Source organism: Salmo salar, chromosome 22, assembly GCF_965601325.2.
Source record: "Salmo salar chromosome 22, fSalSal1, whole genome shotgun sequence".
In the NCBI taxonomy this organism is placed as follows: domain Eukaryota; kingdom Metazoa; phylum Chordata; class Actinopteri; order Salmoniformes; family Salmonidae; genus Salmo; species Salmo salar.
The window spans coordinates 9504844-9521882 of record NC_138312.1 but is presented as its reverse complement, the minus strand read 5'-3'; the positions used below and the strand labels follow the sequence as shown (position 1 = coordinate 9521882).

At 42.8% G+C, this 17039-nt stretch overlaps 1 protein-coding gene across 2 annotated transcripts in view; it reads right to left on the bottom strand.

Annotated features, from left to right (window-relative positions):
* The window catches only part of LOC106582707 (metabotropic glutamate receptor 4), a 284018-nt gene that overhangs the window by 253113 nt on the left and 13866 nt on the right, over positions 1 to 17039 (bottom strand). The window contains exon 1 of one of the 2 annotated variants that reach the window (XM_045705684.2): positions 10432 to 10623. The exons of the other annotated variant lie outside the window; for it this stretch is intronic. The gene's annotated coding sequence lies outside the window, so the exon portion shown is untranslated. Of the gene's footprint in view, positions 1 to 10431; positions 10624 to 17039 lie in introns of those variants that run through there. 2 annotated transcript variants of the gene reach the window in all.

The window sequence follows — 17039 nt, the reverse complement described above, 5'->3', positions numbered from 1 at the left end:
GTAGCCTGCAGCAAAACAATTACAACCTAACGAGCACATTATTGATTTGGTTAACTTTCATTGAGGTGACATCTAAAAGGTTTTCTGTGATTGTATTGACTAGGTACCTAGCTCAGTTATGGGAATTTCCAATGCTGTAGGCTAACTTAAAAGACATCTATATTATGCTGATATTTTGTGATATGTTGAGTCTTTTGGGGTGTCTTATGCCTAGAATTAGCCAAGGAGGATGTATGGTTAATTTGGTTCCTATTCTGAAAGTTTGATAAATGGTGCATAATAACATGTATATTTAATTGTGCAACAAAAGTATTTAGGGTGTCAGACTTTGTATTTCAATGCAAATTCAGGGGGACTTCTGAAATATTTTGGGAGCACCCTTTAGTACTGGCCAGGATGAGGAGCCATCTACCTCCTCAGCCACACAGGCCTCTTCAGAAATGATCTCAGAGCCCAAGGATGCGGAGCCATCCTCCTCAGCCACACAGATGTCTTCACAAATGTTGTCTGAGCCTGAGGATGAGGATGAAGACCCATTTGCTTCCACTTCTCCCCAGCAGGATTCTTCAGGTGTTTGTGCGCGCATGTGTGTGTGTGTGTGTATGGTTACAAGCATATGTGTTTATGTATGCATCCCTGCATAACATAAACACAATAAATAATTTCCCTTTTTCAAAGTTTTAAGTTTCCATATTGTAGGTAACAATGATGATTTTATTATTACTGGGAATGTATGTGGGATGTTCCGCTACTATAAATGCTGTGAATAACGTGTGTAAACTAATGCCCATGTGCTCTCCATTAGAAATGCCTGTAGCAGCATCCCCACCACATCCTGCTGCTGAGGATGAACCACTGTCTACAGACCCTGCTACCTGGCCTTCAGTTCTGACTGACAGAATTCAGACACAACTAGTTTGCAGAGGACCAAGTGAGGTACCACTTAACTTTGTTTTCCCAAGGAATGAGAGTGATGGAAGAAGTTGCCACCACCAATATTTCAGGAAGACCTTGGTGAGTGGTGAAAAAAATCCCTAGAAGATGGTTGGTGTATTCTGAAAGAAACAACAGCCTCTTCTGCTGCAAACTCTTTTCTAAGAAGAAAATTCATTTAGCAAACTCAGAACTGACAGACTGGAAACATGCAAGTTCTTTGATGACTTCACACGACAGCAGTCCAGAACACCAAAACTGCATGAAAACATGGAAAGAACTGACAATGAGGATCACAAAAGGGGAAACAATTGATAAGCATGAGATGGAACTTATGGAGGCTGAGAGGATGAGATGTTGACACGTCTGACTGCTATTGTGCCGTCTCTGGGATTCTGGCACTAAGGGGACACACAGACACACTGCACTCTCCATCAAATGGAAATGTCCTCAAAGAAGTTGAACTGATGGCACAATTCGATCTAGTCATGAAAGAGCACCTTAACTATGTCCAAAAAGGGACCTTGAGTCACACCACCAGCTACCTTGGCCACCAAATACAGAATGAACTCATTGATTTGTTGAGCAAGAAGGTCATTTCAATAATGGTGAGTGACATCAAGCTGGCAAAATTATTCTCCATCATTCTAGATTGCACCTCAGATGTCAACCACACTGAACAATTGTCAGTTGTGACTAGAATTGTGTCACTGAAGGAGGAGCCCCACATAAAGGAACATTTTATGGGGGTTTTGGAGGCAGAGGAGTCCACGGGCCAACATTTGGCATCCCTGATTCTCAAAATATTAGAGCTAAAAATTCCTTTTGAGGACTGCAAAGGACAGTCTTATGATAATGGGGCCAACATGAGAGGCAAAAACAAAGGTGTCCAAGCCAGACTTCTGGAAATGAATCCAAGAGCTCTATTTGTGCCATGTGGGGCTCACACATTGAACCTGGTTGTGGCTGATGCTGCTAAAAGCTCTGTCGATGCCACAGGTTACTTTGGCATCTTACACAAACTGTACACCTTGTTCTCAGCCTCCTCACCTCATCCTCTGCAGTGCCACTGGCCCTTGTTGTTGCGCCTCCGAACACAAAAAAATGGTCCTCCGACTCATCACACTCGTTCTGTGCTCCCTCATTAACCTCTTCGGAGTGTGTGTTCTCCATAGAAGCTTCTTCTTGAACTAATGTGTTCCGCATCTCCTCTCTTTCCAGGGTTGAGCCAACACAGTCAAAACTTTGGAACGGTAGCAGTTGCCATTTTTGCTTCATGGGTGCTTAGCATTGGTCCAAACCGGTGGTCTATAGTCTCAATGACTGCAGTGATGATGTGTGCGGAGAGTGTCGCAAGAGGTATTTTCTCTGAGAGCTTAGACTTCAAGCTTAGGATTTTAGGGAAAAGAAAACCAAGAAAACACTTTTTCTCTCCATAAAGAAGATCAATAGTGTAACATCAGCTTCCAACTCACACTCTCAAACAAGTAGATCCCCTGAATGCAGCTCACTTTCTAGATCCCAATCACCTGAATTCTGATCACCTGTTCACACACCTGTATGTCATTATCACACTATTTAGTTAAGTTCTTTGCACCCCATCATTGTGAGGTATTGTTTGTTTTGATACACACTTCTAGTCGGAGCGCTGGGGTTTCCCGCATTTGTCCGCCTGTGTACCGTAGTTTTGGCATCCTCACTAACGACGCGTTTTTATCTATTCCCTGCCTGTACTTTTGCCTATCGGATTTCCTGTCATCAACCTCTTGCCTGATCTCCCAGACTACGTCATTAGCCTTCTCCCTGTCTGTACTGTTGCCTTTTTGGACCCCCTGTGTATGACCTTCTGCCCCTGGATCCAGCTACCTGCCTCCGCCCGTGGTCCTTTCCAAATAAACACCTGCTGCGCCATGCACTTGAAACCAGCTCTGTCTCCCATCGTATTCATTACAAATAGAGAATGTGAGTAGCACTTATTTGGTTAATGACTGATGTTAATATGAAAGGTATTTTTTTTTTAAAGGATAATATATATTTTTTTTAAAACAGGCGATTGTTTCATGGACATTTTTTTTTCTGCAAACATCCCTTCTAAATTTGAAAGTAAACCTAGAAGTAATTATCTACTTTTTCAAAAGTATCGGTAATGGGATTACAATATTTTTTTCTGGGAACGTAACGGACTACAGTTGTTTTTTGTTGTTGTAAACAATTACATGTAATCCGTTACTCCCCAACCCCGTGTGTTAATCATGATGTGATTTTAACAGTTTATTGCAATGTATGCAATACAGTTACAATATTTGTTTGATTAAATTGGTGCTGCCACTTTGATTAGATTAAGTTCATAGATTTTATGTTAATATTACGTGGGATCTTATGGAAGATTTATTTTCTTTATTTCTGATTCAGGGAGTACAAGGCAGGACAGCAGGCACCAGATACTGAGCAGACAAGTGAGGCAGCATTTGATCTGAAAATGCAGCTGTACAATCCAAATTCTCCAAGACAACAAGAAATTCACCTGACCATCATTAACATTTTAATAACTGGCTGCACTCTGCCATTATCGATCTTGGAAAATGACCACTTCAAGCACTGTCTTAAAGTGTTGGACAACAAATACACCCCTATTGGAAGAAGGACCATAAAGGAGAAACGCATCCCAGTGTTGGTTGGGAATATAAAGGACACTATCACAGAAAAGCTTCAGAGCCAACCATCAGTGTCCATTACAGGCGACATATGGTCTGACCGCATCTTGTGCTCCTTTTTAGGAGTTACAGCTCAGATTTATAACCCAAGTAGAGCTAGAGTTCCTCCTCCTAGACTGCAGGCGGTTCACAGGGCGGCATAGCGCAGAAAACATAGCAAAAACTTTTGATGAAATCACAGATAAATATCGCATCGAAAAATAAATTAGCGTAAGTTATCACAGATAATGCAAAACATATTAAATGTGCGTTAAAAGTGAAGCTGCCACAGCAGAAGCAGCACAGTGAAGACAGTGAATATGGGAACCTGGACGATGAACACCTGTGGGAGGATGTATCATGGGATAACAAGAAGAACATTGACCTCCTGAGATCCAGACTACGACTCTCCTGTTTTGCTCACTCTCTACAGTTAGTGATACAGTGGGGGGAAAAAGTAATTGATCCCCTGCTGATTTTGTACGTTTGCCCACTGACAAAGAAAGGATCAGTCTATAATTTTAATGGTAGGTTTATTTGAACAGTGAGAGACAGAATAACAACAAAAATATCCAGAAAAACGCATGTCAAAAATGTTATAAATTGATTTGCATTTTAATGAGGGAAATAAGTATTTGACCCCTTCTCAATCAGAAAGATTTCTGGCTCCCAGGTGTCTTTTATACAGGTAACGAGCTGAGATTATGAGCACACTCTTAAAGGGAGTGCTCCTAACCGCAGCTTGTTACCTGTAAAAAAGACACCTGTCCACAGAAGCAATCAATCAGATCCCAAACTCTTCACCATGGCCAAGACCAAAGAGCTCTCCAAGGATGTCAGGGACAAGATTGTAGACCTACACAAGGCTGGAATGGCCTACAAGACCATCGCCAAGCAGCTTGGTGAGAAGGTGACAACATTTGGTGCGATTATTCGCAAATGGAAGAAACACAAAAGAACTGTCAATATCCCTCGGCCTGGGGCTCCATGCAAGATCTCACCTCGTGGAGTTGCAATGATCATGAGAACGGTGAGGAATCAGCCCAGAACTACACGGGAGGATCTTGTCAATGATCTCAAGGCATCTGGGACCATAGTCACCAAGAAAACAATTGGTAACACACTACGCCGTGAAGGACTGAAATCCTGCAACGCCCGCAAGGTCCCCCTGCTCAAGAATACATATGCAGGCCCGTCTGAAGTCTGCCAATGAACATCTGAATGACTCAGAGAACAACTGGTGAAAGTGTTGTGGTCAGATGAGACCAAAATGGAGCTCTTTGACATCAACTCAACTCGCCGTGTTTGGAGGAGGAGGAATGCTGCCTATGACCCCAAGAACACCATCTCCACCGTCAAACATGGAATTGGAAACATTATGCTTTGGGGGTGTTTTTCTGCTAAGGGGATAGGACAACTTCACCGCATCAAAGGGATGATGGACGGGGCCATGTACCGTCAAATCTTGGGTGAAAACCTCCTTCCCTCAGCCAGGGCATTGAAAATGGTCGTGGATGGGTATTCCAGCATGACAATGACCCAAAACACATGGCCAAGGCAACAAAGGAATGGCTCAAGAAGAAGCACATTAAGGTCCTGGAGTGGCCTAGCCAGTCTCCAGTCCTTAATCCCATAGAAAATCTGTGGAGGGAGCTGAGGATTTGTGTTGCCAAACGTTAGCTTCGAAACCTTAATGACTTGGAGAAGATCTGCAAAGAGGAGTGGGACAAAATCCCTCCTGAGATGTGTGCAAACCTGGTGGCCAACTACAAGAAACATCTGACCTCTGTGATTGCCAACAAGGGTTTTGCCACCAAGTACTAAGTCATGTTTTGCAGAGGGGTCAAATACTTATTTCCCTCATTAAAATGCAATATATAGTACTTCTTGCCCCAGGCCGAGGGATATTGACAGTTCTTTTGTGTTTCTTCCATTTGCGAATAATCACACCAAATGTTGTCACCTTCTCACCAAGCTGCTTGGCGATGGTCTTGTAGCCCATTCCAGCCTTGTTTAGGTCTACAATCTTGTCCCTGACATCCTTGGAGAGCTCTTTGGTCTTGGCCATGGTGGAGAGTTTGGAATCTGATTGATTGATTGCTTCTGTGGACAGGTGTCTCTTTTACAGGTAACAAGCTGCGGTTAGGAGCACTCCCTTTAAGAGTGTGCTCCTAATCTCGGCTCGTTACCTGTATAAAAGACACCTGGGAGCCAGAAATCTTTCTTATTGAGTGGGGGTCAAATACTTATTTCCCTCATTAAAATGCAAATCAATTTATAACATTTTTGACATGCGTTTTTCTGGATATTTTTGTTGTTATTCGGTCTCTCACTGTTCAAATAAACCTACCATTAAAATTATAGACGGATCCTTTCTTTGTCAGTGGGCAAACGTACAAAATCAGCAGGGGATCAAATACTTTTTTCCCCCACTGTACATACATTTAAAAACAGCACACACAGCCTCCCGGGGAAGCTCTAGCAGGGAATAAATTTGACAAACTGACTTGTTGGAAAGGTGGCATCCTAGTCACTGAGCTCTTCAGTAAGGCCATTCTACTGCCAATGTTTGTCTATGGAGATTGTACGGCTGTGTGCTCAATTTTATACACCTGTCAGCAACGGGAATGGCTGAAATAGCCGAATCCACTAATTTGAAGGGGTGTCCAAATACTTTTGTGTATCTATATAGTGTAGCTAATCAAATGGCTACCCGGACTACCTGCATTGATCCTTTTTTGCGCTGACTCTACCCACACACTTACACTGACATCCCAACACACACACAAACACTACTTTACATACGCCCACACATAAGCTAGCTTGCGCACACATGCATACTGACGCCACATACACACTCACACACACATTCACACTCACATATGCTGCTGCTACTGTCTATGATCTATCCTGTTGCCTACCAATTAACATTTACCTATAAAGTGGGATTCAATTCTATTGTCATTTTTGTGTCAACGATCTGAGCTAAATTCTCTAATGTCAAAGTGGAACAAAAGTTCTAACATTTGTAAAATAAAAATACATTTAAAAAATCTGACATATTGATTAGATAAGTATTGAACCCCCTGAGTCAATACGTTAGAATCACTTTTGACAGTGATTAGAGCTGTGAGTCTTTCTGGGTAAGTTTCTAAGAGTTTTGCACACTTGGATTGTGCAATACTTGCACATTATTATTTTCAAAATTCTTCAAGTTCTGTACAATTGGTTGTTGATCATTGCTAGCGAACCATTTTCAAGACTTGCCATTGATTTTCAAGCCTATTTGAAGCCCAAACTGTGACTGTCACTCACAGACATTCACTGTTTTCTTGGTAAGCAACTCCAGTGTAGATTTTCCTTGTTTTTAGGCTATTGTCCTGCTGAAATATGGAATGCGCACTGAACCAGGTTTTCCTCTAGGATTTTGCCTGTGCTTAACTCCATTCTATTTTTATTTTTTTTCCAGCAAAACTCCCCTGTCCTTACCGATTGCAAGCATAGTTATGCTTGAAAATATGGAGAGTGGTACTCAGTAATGTGTTGTATTGGATTGGCCCCAAACATAACACTTTGTATTCAGGACAAAAAGTGAATTGCTTTGCCACATTTATTTTGTAGTATTACTTTAGTGCCTCATTGCAAATAGGATGCATGTTTTGGAATATTTTTATTCTGTACAGACTTTTCACTTTGTCAATTAGGTTAGTACTGTGGACTAACTACAATGTTGTTGAGCCATCCTCAGTTTTCTCCTATCCAACCATTAAACTCTGCAACTGTTTTAAAGTCCCCATTGGCCTCATGGTGAAATCCCTGAGCGGGTTCTACTAAGCTAACATATGGAATTGTTTTAAGATGTCATAGCATGGATCATTTAGCAATTTGAATTTGAGGACCTCTGTAGGTATACTTTTGTTTTATACAAAAATAATTTTATCAAATATTATATTTTTAATAGCCAATAGAAACCCTTTGAATAACACATTCATAAATGACAAAACATACAGTCAAAAAATAAATCACAAGGTTTTGAAGTCTGTCCTATATCTAGGAGATCTAAGAAAGCTCAGGAAATATTTCTTTTTTTTTACACATATTTAACCCCTTTTCTTGGCACAAAACTACATCCATACCTCCGTATTTTTTCTTTTTTTTACCGATACCAGGTTACCTTCAGACGAGTCCTGTGGGGCATCTGTGGGTCGTAGGAAAACACCACCGTGTTTGTAAGAGTCATATCTTTTCATAGAGGGGTCATATTAGTTAGTAGGCCAAACCGTTTGGACGGTAAGGACATTTTCGCTATCATGCATTTCATTGCTCCGTCTTACCAAAAATATATTAACGAGTGAGAGAAAAAAACTTGCCATGAAGGGAATGTATTTAGGTGTAAAGAGCTATACAGGCCTGTTTGGTCTATCAACCTGGAATGAATGCATTGGGTAGGAGCCGTGACAGGCTGATATTGAGCAGCGCTGTTCATCTTGATTCAGCTGTCATCTCATAAATGACGTGTTAAATCAATTCAGACATGGGTCCTCATCCCATGGTGTCACTCGCAGGTTTACAGGGGAATAGAAAGGAGCATAAACGCAAGGAGCCGGAAGGGAAGGTATGGATGCTAACATTTCCTGAGACCACTTCAGATGTCAGTGTTTCACCCTGCAGTGTGTTGATAGGGTTACAAACAGACTACTTAGAACCCCCCCCCCCCCCCCCCCCCCACCCATTGGAGTCAGGTACACATGTTTTATTCCAGCCCAGCACTAAGAACCCTGATTCAGCTAATCAACACTGGTTTAGAGGCATATCTGATAATGTAGGTACGTATTCATGAAAAACTGCACAAACTAAGCAGAACCTTTGATTGAATTTGGTCCAAGGTCATTTCAGTTCAGAGTAAATTAAATTTGGATCAGAATCCAGTCTTACAGCTGTTTGGGCAATCAGCTACGGTCATCGTGATATGTGTGTCATATTTAATATAACGGGAGACAAGAAATATAATGGGAGAAAAGGCCACAGCATGGCTCTGCTACAGTATATGAATAATGGTGCTAGCTATGACCGAGATTAAGGTGCCAACTCAATCAATTTAAGAGAAAACACAGGTAAAGGATAGTGCACTAAAGAATACGCATGCTGGAGTTACCTTTTGAACTAGGTAAATTACACAAGTTTTTACAAACGTTTTATTAAGGTCTATCACTGTACTCCCTATCTGTCACGAGTGTCGAAAGGATCGGACCAAAGTGCAGCATGGTTGTAGTTCCACATATTTATTCATTCCGTGAAACGTTGCGATACACAAATAACTTGAATAACAAAAACAACAAACCGTGACGCATGAGAGAAATAAACACTACTCAAAAGATAATCACCCACAAAACCCAGGAAGAAAAACCCCTACTTAAATATGACCTCCAATTAGAGGCAACAAGGATCAGCTGCCTCCAATTGGAGATCAACCCCAAAAACAACAACATAGAAATAGAACAACTAGAACTTAAACATAGAAATAGAAAACACAAAACACCCCCTGTCACGCCCTGACCTACTCAACCATAGAAAATCACACCGTACTATGGTCAGGATGTGACACTATCACCATTATTAGGGTTTGTTTTGTGAGTCTTGTTTACTCTGCCATAGAGATTCAAAAGTAAATTAACTCAACCAGCCTGCCATGCTTACACTGCGGTCCTTTTTTAAAAGTAGAAGGATAACTTTGTAATTTATTAACAAAACTTCCCTAATGGACTTGCAGGGAGAGACTACTGCAATAACTGTTTCATTCCAGTTGAACACCGTCCCACTGGCTCAGAGCCAAGTGTGGAAAAAGAAAAGCAAACAACAAGACATGACGCCTGGAGCGCTGCTGTTAAAGGGGCAATTAGCAGTTGCTACATCCATTTGTATGTACCAATTGATTCTTGAAGAATATAACTTTTATAAATGCTTCATGATCTTAGTTCAACTGTCGTACCCCATCAGAACCCAAAATATAAGCTTGTTTTACTCCGTTATTTGCAAACAAAGTAAATGTAATAAAACACTGTATAGCCTAAAAGCATGTTAAAAGTATCATTGTATTATCATATGATGGTCAGTCCTTGCATCCATAGCTCTGTCTATGAATTTGAGAGTGGTTACATTGCTCCAGCCCCATTCCTCACTTTATATCTAAACAGTGGCAGAGAGTACGCTTTGTTATTGTTTCAACTGTGAATTGCCACATTGACGGAAAACTCCACCCAAAAACTATATTTTGGTATTTGTCCATTCTTGACATTGTCTCAATGTTTTGCTTCTCAGCAATTAGGTTTTCGTTATGACGCAAAACACAGCATCATATTATACATCATACAGGGATGATTGATGTATTTTGAAAGTTCCATATCTTGAAAAGTTGATTGCTGACTAGCAAAACATTTTGTGATTATGTCAACAATGAACTAATTAAATAAATACCAAAATAGTTTTTGGGGAAGTGCAAGTCCATTAAGAAATTACCTTCTCTTTAAAAAAGTGTTACATTAAATCTCATTGCTCCTGGTCACAAAGAAACTTTTCCGTCTTGTTTTGCACAATGTTTTCTTCAATGTTAACTTACTTCCTACTTGAATTGTAATTTCACAGATAACGGTGGAAATTCATTTTTGTGGATCAAGACATGCCAGGAGGAAAGTAAATGAGTGTAGCAATATCATGTCTCTGTCATAACAGCTAAAGATAAGGAATTGGGTGTTTGAAGTTTTGGCAGTTTATTTACAATATAAGAAATGGAATTTAACCAACCGACCTGTTGTCTTTTAAGTCCTGCCACCAGAGATGCTTTCCCGAGGAAATATTACATATTTTCACTGCAGCCCTCCGGACCTTGTTGAAGACTGAATGCAGCCCCCTGGGGCAAAATTAGTTTGACACCCCTGCTCTAGACCTATGGCGTATGCTAGATTAGAACAGAGGCTTGAGAGGTGAGCAGCTGAGTCATCCCCTTTAGGGCTGTCAAACACCTATCGGACAGCATACTTGTGTCCCTGTTCCCTTTTTTCCTCATCTCTCTATTGATTGACCTGTAAATGGGAGACAACCACTGGCAGGGAGCAGACTGAAGCGGACCAACACAAACACCTTTCCTTTAACCCCAATATATCTGTACTCCTGTCACAACATGCCTCTCCAGCCAAAACACAATGGGTCAACAAATCTTGTAAAAAGGTTAAGAAGCTTAGCCGCAAATGCATTCAACGCATGCCAGTAAGTCAGCAACTCAGGAGCTTGAGTTCATTTAAATGAATCCCAAAAAATGTACATAGCAGCAGGAGTTGAACAATCCTGTAGTTTATTCCTAAATGCTAATTTTCTTTGAACTTTTTATTATCCCTAACAGCGTTGCATTATTCATACTAATGCCAGAATGTAAATAGTAGGATTTATTATGGCCTCATGCATAAAATTACTCCTGAGAGCATGCCAGAAAAGATCACTTTTACTATCTGTTTGGAAAAAACTAGGAGAAAGAAGAACAAGCAATGAACACTATGCACGGGGATGGCACGCCACAGCGGGGGTATCAATATTACATAAAGCATGTTGAGAAGGTTTACGGCTTGTGTATAACATCATGCCAGAGATCTTAACTTCTCACAGAACCAAATGTGATGACGATTCTCTACTTTGTTGACCAAGGCATGTTCGGTTGGTAATCTACCTAATCTCCCATGATGCCTTTGCTGCTGTGTACTCTGATAAACATGCCACCGCGGCGACCGCCTGGTTGTGAAATTTGTAGGTGATGCGTGTCGCCTGGGTGAGGGCATCTGCTTTGCAAATAAATAATGAAGTCACACAGCATGACTGGTCTCTCAACATGAATTCTCCTTTGCTCAGCTGCCTGTCACAGTAGCTGCGTAGTCATGAGGAAAAAGCTACATAAAGATGTTCTTGAGCTGCAGCTTGCCCCATGCTGCTGTTATGTGGGGCGGCAGGTAGCCTAGTGCATTGGACTAGTAACCGAAAGGTTGCAAGATCAAATCCCAGAGCTGACAAGGTAAAAATCTTTCGTTCTGCCCCTGAACAAGGCAGTTAACCCACTGTTCCCCGGTAGGCTGTCATTGAAAATAAGAATTTGTTTTTAACTGACTTGCCTAGTTAAATAAATGTTAAATAAATAAAAATGTAACCCTAGAGTAAAATATGAATCAAGCTGCTCTGGACCACATCTGTATGCAGGGAAGATGCTGAGGAACCTTTTTTTCAACCCTGCTAACTGCACATGGGTGGCAACTACTGGGAGAGAGTTGCGTGCAAATGGGCCTCATTGTGTGTGGGGGTGGGGGCGTTTTGTATTCCATCTTGACTGACCTAGTCAGGACCAGACATGACCAGTCATGGTATTGTACAGTATGTGTACTTAGAGAAGAGGACATTGCATTACAGTGCATTGATCAGAATGTGTCGTCCTGTTTGTTGTTGCATGGTAGATGACTCTATAAATTGAGCCTTGCTAGCAAGGCCTTCTGATGAGCAGGCATTAAAGTTGGCCCTCACCAGCCTTCAACAGGCCTGACTGGGGCAAGAAGTACTATATCATCCATTTGCCTCTAGCAAACACAAACGCACACAAGCACCCATAACCCATAATGAAGATTACGGTAAGGAATTCTTTCCAAATAATATAAAAAAATGAAAATTAACAAATGTACAGAAAGATCAGTGCGAAGGCCAAATTATGGAGGAATAACTTTGAGGCTATTAAATCCTTTCAGTCTTGAAAAACCCCAGGGCTTGATGGCATACCGGTAGAGGTATATCAAGTATTTTTGTTGATATACTAAAAGCTCCATTGTTAGATTGTTTTAACTACTCCTATAGAAATGGTAGTCTGTCAGGTACTCAGCAGGAAGGTCTGATTTCTCTATTATTAAAACAAGACCCAGATGGCAAATATAAAGACCCTGTCTATCTAAAAAAACTGGAGGCCCCTTACACTTCAATGTTGTGATGCAAAAATACTATCAAAATGCATAGCACTCAGAATTAAAAGGGTTTTACCAGGCATTGTTCATCCTGATCAGACATGTTTTTTACATGGACGATACATTGGAGATAATATACGACAACTACTAGAAATAATAGAACATCATGAAACATATAAGAAGCCAGGAATGGAATTTATAGCAGATTTTGAAAAGGCATTTGATAAAGGCTGGATTTTATTTATAAATGCCTGGATTTTTTTCAATTTCGGTAATTCTCTTATAAAATGGGTAAAAATAATGTATAGCAACCCCAGGTGTAAAACAGGAAATAGCGGCTACTTCTCAGAGAGTTTTGAATTGTCAAGAGTTAAACAAAGGTGTCTATTAAAATCAGATCCAATAACAACATTAGAGGATTAGAAATCCAAGGCTTAAAAACAAAGGTGTCCATGTATGCCGATGACTCAAGTTTTATGTTAAGTCTGCAAGCTAGATCCCTGCAATGTCTCATTAAAGATCTAGATAACCTTTCTGTACTCTCTGATAAAACCTAATTATGATAAGTGTACAATATTACATATTGGATCCTTAAAAAATACAACTTTTACATTACACTGCAGCTTACCTATAAAATGGGCTGATGGTGAAGTAGACATACTCGGTATTCATATCACAAAAGATATAAATAAGCTCTCCACAATGAATTTCAATAGAAAACTTGTAAAAATAGACAAGATCCTGCAACCATGGAGAGGTAAATACCTGTCTATTTATGGAAAGATTGCCCTGATTAACTCCTTAGTCACATCTCAGTTTACTCAAATACTTATGGCGCTGCCTACTCTTGATGATTCGTTTTTCAAATCACATGAGCAAAAGAGATTTCGCTTTATCTGGGACGCTAAACCAGACAAAATAAAACGAGCCTATCTGTCACAAGAACTGGACTAAGGCGCAGCGTACGTAGCATTCCACATCTTTATTATAAAGTGAAACTTCAGCAAATACAAAACAATAAACAAACAAACGAAATGTGACGTTCTGGAGTGCTCACAGGCAACTACACAAAACCAAAACAAGATCCCACAAAACACAGTGGGGAAATGGCTGCCTAAATATGATCCCCAATCAGAGACAACGAAAAACAGCAGCCTCTGATTGGGAACCATACCAGGCCAACAAAGAAATAGACAAACTAGATTACCCACCCTAGTCACACCCCGACCTAACCAACATAGAGAATAAAAGGCTCTCTATGGTCAGGGCGTGACAGTACCCCCCCCCCCAAAGGTGCGGACTCCAGCCGCAAAACCTGACTCAATAGGGGAGGGTCCGGATGGGCATCTAGCGTTGGTGGTGGCTCTGGTGCAGGTCGTAACCCCCGCCCAGACCCCGGATCCGGCCATGGCGCCGGGCTGAACGTCGTGCCTGGACTGGGCACCGGCGCAGAAGAGGGCTCCGGCCATGGAGCTGGGTTGGACGCCGTGCCTGGACTTGGCATCAGCGCAGAGGAAGGCTCCGGCCTTGGAGCTGGGCTTGTCGCCGTGCCTGGACTGGGCACTGATGCAAAGGAAGGTTCCGGCCTTGGAGCGGGACTGGACGCCGTGCCTGGACTGGACATCGGCACAGAGGAAGGCTCCTGCCATGGAGAAGGGACTGGACGCCGTGGCTGGACTGGACACAGGCGCAGAGGAAGGCTCCGGCCTTGGAACTGGACTGGACGCCGTGCCTGTACTGGGCACCGGCGCAAAGGAGGGCTCCAGCCTGTGGACCGTTGTAGGAGGTTCCGGACTGTGGACCGTCGCAGGAGGTTCCAGACTGTGGACCATCGCAGGAGGATCCAGACTGTGGACCGTCGCCGGAAGCTCCGGACTGTGGACCGTCGCCGGAAGCTCCGGACTGTGGACCATCGCCGGAAGCTCCGGACTGTGGACCGTCGCCGGAAGCTCCGGACTGTGGACCGTCGCCGGAAGCTCCGGACTGTGGACCGTCGCCGGAAGCTCCGGACTGGGGACCGTCGCCGGAAGCTCTGGACTGTTGATGCGCACTGGAGGCCTAGTGCGTGGAGCCAGTACAGGTGACACCGGACTGGTGACATGCACTTCAGGGCGAGTGCGGGGAGCAGGCACAGGACATGCCGGACTGGGGAGGCGCACTGGAGGCCTGATGCGTGGGACCGGCACAGGTGGCACCGGACTGGTGACACGCTCTTCAGGGCGAGTGCGAGGAGCTGGCACAGGACGTACTGGGCTGTGGATGCGCACTGGAGACCTGGTGCGTAGGGCCAGCACAAATCATACCGGAACAATGACACAATTCACACGGCGAGTGCGGGGAGCTGGCACAGGACGTACTGGGCTGTGGAGGTGCACTGGAGACTTGGTGCGTAGAGCCGGCACAAATTGTACCGGAACGATGACACATTTCGCACGGCGAGTGCGGGGAGCTGGCACAGGACGTACTGGGCTGTGAAGGCGTACAGGAGACTTGGTGCGTAGAGCCGGCACACATGGTACCGGACAAATGATACGCTCCTCAAGGCGAGTGTCGAGAGCTGGCACAGGACGTACAGGGCTGTGGAGGCGTACTGGAGACCTGGTGCGTGGAGCTGGCACAGTTTTTACGCTCCTCAGGACAAGTACGGAGAGCTGACTCAGGTGGCATCAAACAGATAACACGCTCCTTAGGGCAAATGTCGTGCATCATACACCAACACAACAACTCTCTCATTTCTCTCTCCTCCAATTTCTCCATCAACCCACTGACGGTCTCTGACTCTCTCTGTTCACTCTCCTCCAATTTCTCCCTCTTCTCCCAGATTGGCTCTGTTTCGCTCCTCGGCTCCGCCGACCACCCCGTGTGCCCCCCCCCCCCCCCCCCCCCCAAAAAAAAAACTTTGGGCTTTCCTTGTGGCTGCGAATCCCAGCGTCGTCGCTGTCCTCCCTTCTCTCATGCGTCTGCCGCCAAGGAAGGCGATCCTGTCCTGCCAGGATTTCCTCCCAAGTCCAGGATCCCTTCCCATCCAAAATCTCCTTCCAAGTCCAGGATACTCTCTCCTCCTGGGCACACTGCTTGGTCCTGTTGTGGTGGGATCTTCTGTCACGATCGTCGTAAGAACTTTACCAAGTCGCAGCGTACGTAGCATTCCACATCTTTATTATAAAGTGAAACTTCAGCAAATACAAAACAATAAACGAACAAACGAAACGTGATGTTCTGGAATGCTCACAGGCAACTACACAAAACGAAAACAAGATCCCACAAAACACAGTGAGGAAATGGCTGCCTAAATATGATCCCCAAACAGAGACAACGAAAAACAGCTGCCTCAGATTGGGAACCATACCAGGCCAACAAAGAAATAGACAACCTAGATTACCCACCCTAGTCACACCCCGACCTAACCAACATAGAGAATAAAAGGCTCTCTATGGTCAGGAGCGTGACACTATCTATATAATTAATATGAATTGGGTGGGTTGAGATTATTAAATATAAAAGCACTAAACCTCTCTCTAAAAGCTTCACTCATTCAAAAGTTTTATTTGAACCCTAAATGGTTCTCAAGTAGATTAATAAGAAAAGCTCATCAATTGTTTAAAAATGGCCTGGAGAGACCGGGTTAGTCAATTACTAATATACTAACACTCTTAGTAAAAGTATTTATCTTCAACACGCAATCTGTAGATTCTATTAGATTAGATAGATTAAAATTGTACGTTAAATAAACATCATAGCATAGTTGAAAGATATGTGTTGCATAGAAACACGAAGTGGGTGGCCAGCAGAGATAGATGGGATGGGCTGAGGGAAGCTGAGGGTTGGTATGTGGAATTGGAGACAAGTGGGAGTGGAGGTGCTGTGTGAGAGAGAGAGAGAATGATGGTCAAAAGATAAAGGGAAAAAAAGTCCAAATAAAACATAATAAAAGTACATTTGAATGACACTAAGTGGCAGTGTTTTTACAACTAATGCCGGTTTGCCTGAGGCTGATGCCGTGCAGGTGTTTGTACACATGCATATACACACACTCTCATTTAAGTAAACACATACAAGAACACACACATACATGTAATAGTGCCAGACATGCACACAAACATATACAGTTGGCATTGCTCTTATGATTTCAGTTGTCTTTGATGTCCTTTGTTTGTAATTTATTATTTTGTAAAAAAAAAAATTGCATTGTTGTTTGCTGTTTTCTTCTGTCTTTTCCTTTTTTCTCTTTAGTTAATTCTCTTGGTTGTTGGTGCATTGGGTTCTTGGGGGTGGGGAATGGAATTAATTGTATTTTTTCTTTTTTTTCTTGGGTGGGCTGTGGGAGAGGTCTCGAATGGTTGAGGGACAGCTATTGGGGAACTGTGGGGGGATCTTGGAGGGTTCGGGTTTCACAAGATTGTGATCATGAAAAAGGAAACTATGACAT